The sequence below is a fragment of the Columba livia genome, chromosome W (genome assembly GCF_036013475.1).
Source record: "Columba livia isolate bColLiv1 breed racing homer chromosome W, bColLiv1.pat.W.v2, whole genome shotgun sequence".
NCBI classification, from domain to species: Eukaryota; Metazoa; Chordata; class Aves; order Columbiformes; family Columbidae; genus Columba; species Columba livia.
Window position 1 is genome coordinate 12,561,648 of NC_088641.1, and position 7,023 is coordinate 12,568,670.

Here is a 7,023-nt window from a genome sequence, read left to right on the forward strand (position 1 = left end):
TGTTCAGTGTAGGGACCAACTCTCGTAGAACCCCTTTCATTGACTTTTCAGTGGCTTCCATAATCGCAATAGATTGAGGTGTGAATTCCAGACTGAATAAGATACTAAGATGTGTTTGATGCTGTGCTATGTAGAAATATTTGGGGCAAATTCTTGGGTTTTGTAGGTCTGCAAAGTGCATCTCTGGCAGCACGAACCAGACTTGCAGCTGGTTGATCAGTGAACAGTGGCACCTGTCCAAGGTCACTTTGTGGCTCCTGTGCCGTTTCTCCTGTCCAGGGGACTGAGCAGAGTTGGGGGGGGAGGTGTTGTCCCTGCCGCATATGTTCTTTGTTTTTTTTTTTTTTTTTCCTGCGTTGTGTGGTGAAGTCCCGCGGGCCCTTTTGTGCTTGTGTGGCTTCGTAAGAAATGTTAAAGCGAGGTCTGGTGGTCTAGAGACCACCTTTAGATATAGCAATAAATCGTATCAAACCAGGAAATCAAGTACTCATAAAAACATGGAGGGAATCATCGCTAACCCGTCCTGGGAGGGACCTTTCCTTGTTTTACTCACCACAGATATCGCAGTCTGCACCGCGGAAAGAGGATGGACACACGCTAGTCGAGTAAAAGGTCCTATACTGCACACAGACTGGGAAGTCACCGGGAAACTGGATGAGTTGAAGCTGACCTTCAAGAGGAAACAGACACGTGACGCATAGCCCTGAACACTAGGCTTTTTATGGACAATTGTAAGGAATTACATAAGTCGCCCATCGCATGTCCTGTATGTAAGCAATGCAATCTGTGAGTACGTCGTGTGTGTAACGGGTGCGGGATACAGCAGTAAAAAATTCTGTATGTTGAACGATGGTGTAATGAGTGTAGAGGAAAAACCTTAGATACCATTGGGATATTAATAATCACCGATAAGTCCAGACATTTGGGAAATAACCAAGAGAAAGTGTTCCAAACCCTGTGAGGATTCGGGACAGTGGCAAAACCCTTGTATTTGAAGATAGCCCTATTGGGTTCAGTATTGGAAAGTGGGTTGTGACAGAACAAGGAGAGAATTTAGGAGGCAGTCCCCTGAAGACTACAACTGCTGCCGAGAAGATAACTTACCCGGCTACTCTGAAGCAACAGAGTAGGCCCAGGGCAAGGCAGAGGGGTATCCTTGTGGGGATTGGCAAGTGCCTCCGAAGACTTCTAAAATAAAGAATCTCCTTAAGCAGAACAACCCTCAACAAAATGAACCTCCACTGGCTGATTTTCAGACAACCAGGGGCCGGGTCGCTCTCCCTAATCCTCCTTACCTTACCGGTAATAATAGCAATAAAGCAGGGGAGTTCCCACCAACCTTTTAAATGGACTCTCTATCGATGGGAGGACCAAACGATAATACAACAACAGACCACATCAGGGTCACCTTCTTTTACTACAACCTTATTAGTTCAAATTGAGCCATGCTTTAACAAAATAGAGTTTTATATGTGCCCTAGCACAGGGCCCTCATATTGTAATACCCCAGGACACTATTACTGCACTTACTGGGGGTGTGAAACGATTGCTTCAAACTGGCCAATTCCTCGGGCAAATACTGATAAGTTCTTAAGGGTTGGATGGGGACCTGCAGGGTGCACTCCTCCCTCGGGAGAAAGGAGTTCCCTACAATTAGCTCCCCGCGGGTACACCCCACCCGATGGCAACTGTGAATATATTCCTTAACGTAACAAATCCTGAACATAGTGGATGGTTTGTTGGAAAAACCTGGGGAATGCGATATTATCAACCGGGTGCTGATCGAGGAGGCATGTTTCTCATAAAGAAAGAAGAAGTTAAACCGACCTCTCGAGCGATAGGTCCCAATCCAGTAGTAAGATCCCCTCCCCCTCTGGGTAGGGAGACAAAGACATTAGAGAAGGAGAATATAATAGTAATAGAGGAAACTGTCACTGAAGCCTTGAAATCTCTGAATATTGAAGCCCCGGAATCTTTGAATCCTCTATGGGGAATTATCCTGGCTGCTTATCAAACTCTAACTATACGCAACCCAACTTAACCATGGGTTGCTGGTTGTGTTATAATGTTAATCCACCCTTTTATGAAGCTATAGGGGATAATCGTCGGTATACCATAAGCAAGGAGTCTGTGCCTATTCAGTGTCCTTGGGAAAAGCAGAAAAGAGGTATAACTATGCAACATGTAACTGGGACAGGGACTTGTATAGGTAAAGTACCAAATTCCAAGAGACCACTTTGTGGGAATATCGTACCGAGCCTTAATGAAACCACAGGATATATTATTCCCCCGAATGGAACAAAATGGATATGTTCTAGGACGGGACTTACTCCATGTGTGTCTTTAAAGGTGTTCAACAGTTCCCGAGAGTATTGCATGTTAGTTACCATCATCCCAAGGATATTGTATCATCAAGAAAATGTAATGTATGATATTTGGGATACAGGGCTCCATCGTACCAAACGGGAACCCATTACAGCCATTACTATAGCCACGTTGCTAGGGTTAGGGGTAGCCGGAGCAGGAACAGGGATAGCTTCACTTGTTCAACAAAATCAAGGATTCAATTCCTTGAAGACTGCGATAGATGAGGACCTAGAGAGAATTGAAAACTCCATAACCGCCTTAGAGAGATCTCTAACCTCGCTATCTGAAGTAGTGTTGCAAAACAGGAGAGGGATGGATCTCCTTTTCTTACAGCAAGGTGGACTATGCGCAGTCTTGAAGGAAGAGTGTTGTTTTTATGCAGATCACACAGGGGTAGTCCGAGACTCGATGGCAAAATTAAGGGAGAGACTAGAACAGAGAAAAAGGGAAAGAGAAGCTGCAAAAGGGTGGTACGAGTCTTGGTTTATTCAGTCCCCGTGGCTAACTGCATTGCTATCCACAATAGCTGGACCCTTGATGATATTATTACTCACCCTAACCTTTGGACCCTGTATCCTAAATCGACTTATTGGACTAGTTAAAAACCATGTAGAGCGGGTACACCTTATGTTGTTACAGAAACATGGAACTGATGAAGAAGCTGAAATAACCTTACTAGCCCGAAAAGCGGTAACTCGATTTGATCAACAAATAAATGAGTAAAAAAAAAAAAGGGGGGAATTGTAATAAGTGATGGTCAAAATTGTTAATGTTGAACAAATCGAGTAGGATTCAATTGTATTATGCATATTATTGTAAGCAGTAACTGTGCTTGTGCGAGTTTGATTATGTTTTGTAGAACCTTGTAGTAGTAGTTAAAGACAATGCCATAAATAACAGGACTACCAGGTGGTGCCATAAATAACAGGACTACCGGATGGTGTCATAAATAAGAGGACTCCCGGATGGTGCCACAGATAATAGGACTCCCAGATGGTGTTACAGATAACAAAGCGCTCGGATGTTGCAACAGATAACAAAAGTTCCAGAGACGGAAATTCCCAGCACGTAAACGAACGCACAGCGTATATAAGCACATACGAAAGGTTGATTTGGTGTGCCTGTTGGCGGAACTGAGCTTCCCCCGGTCACCCAGCGCTGTTTTGCCTAATTACCGCTTGCTAAATAAAATCGATTGATTGACTCAGAATCGATTTATTGGCTCTTATTTATAACAAGCAACACACTTGTAATTTCAGGGGAGTCGGCTCATTAGGGTGGGAACAAACTCGTTCCAGTATTTGTTCCCCCAACTCGGGCCTTTGACCTCAATTTCTCCTCGTAAGGCTTTAAGTTCTAATGCCAATTCAGTAATTTCTCGTTCAGTCGAATAACACTGATCACAAGTCCCTCGAAGGGGAATACCGTCTAGGCAATGCAACCACCAGTTTTTCCCGGCACACTGTGCATCTAAAACATATAAAAGGATAACAATTACAACTTATATTAAGACATCTAACTCTATGATTTTTACAAATGGGACAACTTTATCGTTTTTTTTTGTACTTGCACGGTATGATTCAACAAGCCCAAGTCCATTTATTGTTTCCGTAGTTTAACTTTCAGAGGGTCGTCCGTGGTGTAATAAATTTTGACTTAGTCTTGTAAGTAACAAAAGTTTTATTTCTAATCAAACAATAAGTAAAGACAGCGCTGGGTGCGGCCTAGAGACCTCAGTCTCCCTTGCGGCACACGCACACAGCTGATTCAGTTCTCTGGTTCTTATAGTCCATCTCTGGTCCACAGCTTCCGGGTGTAACTTTTCACTCATGTTGAAGGCTCGTATCATGTGAGCGTTGACTGCTGTGTAGCCAGTTTCGATCGCCTTACTTTGGCTACTTATGAGGTAAATACATCAAGCAGGACAAAGCAAGTAAGAACTCAAACAAACATCTCCTTGTAAGGTAAATACATCAAGCAGGACAAAGCAAGTTAGCATACAAACACTTCTCAGACCTCAAACAAACATCTCCAGGAGCTTTAATGAACAAACATTTCTCGGAACTGCTTGTTACAATTTCCCCCTTTTCTATTTTTTTACTTATTTTGTTCGTTAAAGCGTTGCAACTCTTGACCACTTAATACTAATAATTCGGTGTCGTTTTGATCATGCAATTTCTCATATTTTGCCTCAATCAACATCAAGTGAGTGGCTTCTAGTCTGCCTTTCACGATCGCTATTACTTTATTTAAGATACAAGGTCCGAATGTTAATACTAGGATTAAAAGAATCAGTGGTCCTGCTATAGTGGATAGGAGGGTTGTAAGCCAGGGTGATTGTCTGAACCAGTTCTCATACCAGCTCTGCCGAGATTCATATTCTTTTTTTTTTCGTTTTTCTATATTTTCTCGTAGTTTATTCATTGTGTCTCTTACTAGTCCTGTGTGATCAGCATATACACAACACTCTTCCCTTAAAGCCGCACAAAGTCCTCCTTCTTTAAGAAATAGTAGGTCCAAACCTCGTCGGTTCTGTAAGACTACTTCAGACAGAGATCTTACCGATTTTTCTAGCGCACTTATAGATTGCTCTATCCTTAACAGGTCCTCATCAACGGCCACCCTTAGTGCTGCAAATTGGTGGTTCTGACTTACTATTGAGGCGATGCCGGTTCCTGCACCTGCCGCACTAAGGGCTAGTAGGGCGCCTACAGTTATGGCAGTAACTGGTTCTCTTTTTACTAACTGGTGAGTTACCACGATTTCTTCATATCCCTTTGGGTGATAGGTAATTTTAGGAATAACTACCACTTGTATGCAAAACTCTTCTAATAGTTTTATATATTTCATGGAAACACGGGGTGTGAGCCCGCTTTTTGCACATATCCACTTAGAGTTATTAACTGGTATTATCCAATCGCTGGGCCTCCTAATTCTTGTTATCCATTGACCGGTGCATGTTCTGTTCATGCATAGGTGTTGTTTTTTCAGGGGGTACCTTACCAATGCATATCCCCTTACCCCGCACTTGCTGCAATGAGATTCCCTGGGTCTCATTACTCCATTTACAAGAGTCAGGATTTGTTCCATTGGCGAGTTTAGGTGTTGCTCCGAGCCCAATGGCCTCAAAGTATGGCGGTTTTGGATCAAAACACAACCAACATTCTAGCGTTAAATTTGGATAGGTCCTGTTGATAACCTGATAACTTGCATTCATTAGGGTCCAAAGTGAATTTTCGTTAGTATTAGAGTCTTGTGTGTTTTCAAGACCATCTGTTATTGTCTTGTTAATTTCTAATTCTTCGGTTATTACTACATTGGGACCTATTGGTTGGGCTCTTTCTTCAGGCGCAGGTTCTTTCTGGATTTTTTATGAGCCCTCCTCGATCCTTTCCTGGTTCCCAATATCTGACTCCCCAAATTTTTCCTAGTATCCATCCTTGGTGCTCTGGTTGCAGGGCTGTGAGTGTCAAATGTGTACAACTACCTGGGTTTATTGTACCTCCGGTTGAGTCTCGCTTAGGAGGTTGGCAACCGCTGGGCCCCCAGGTTATATTCAAAAACTTATCTCGCACAACCGGTTTCCAGTCTGAAGCAATTGTCTCACAACCCCAATATGCACAATAATACTCATTAGGATAGTTGCAGTAACTCTTCCCTGGATTGGAAGAGGGACAAACATAATAACCTTTTTGATCTAAGCATGGTTGTATAGGTGCTAACTGATAAAGGGTTACAGAAAAACTAGGGGATCCTACTGTAATATTCTCTTTAATCACTCGGCTCTCTTCTACCTGAATTAGGGTCCATTTGTATGGTCTATGTGCTGACTCCCCATTACTGGCCATTAGTATTAATATTAATACAGCATACCAGGTGGGGTTGCATTTGCCTAGGTTCAGCTTGCTTTGATTTTGCAATTTGTTGTTCTGCCTAGCACTGGTGTAGTTCTCCCAACATTGCTGCACAATTCCATTCGGGTTTTTGCCCCCACTTTGTGTTATTCCTCTGCCTCGCCCGTCGACTCGGTTGCTTCGAGCCACGGGGTAAACCATCTTCTCGGCAGCAAGAATATTCTTCAGGAGGCCCCGAATGTTTCCGGCAACTGCACCGTCGCTTGTAAGCTTCCCAGTTGCAGCTTTTTACCAAGGGGGAATGGCACGTTATTTCTTTTACAGTGGTTTGACAGCACACTTTTACTATCTGTAATTTCAGAGGAGTTGGCTCATTATGGTGGAAACAAAACAGTTCAGGTCGTAGTCCATAGACATATATGTTCCACCAACTAGGATCTTTGGTCTCGATTTCTTCTCGTAAGACTTTAAGTTTTAATGCTAATTCAGTAATTTCTTGTTCAATTGAATAACACTGATTACAAGTTCCTCGAGGGGGAATACCGTCTAGGCAATGCAACCACCAGTTTTTCCTGACACACTGTGCATTTAAAGCATACAAAAGGATAACAGTTGCAACCTATGTTATCACATTTAACGTTATAATCCTTACAAATAGGGTATTTATAATCAGCTTTATCGTTTTTCTGTACTTGCACGATACAGGTTGGTAAGTCCAAGTCCATTTATTGCTTCCTCAGTTTAATCCTTAAAGGGTCCTCTGTGGATTCTGCAGTCCACGTGTTGGTCTTGATCGGGCCTT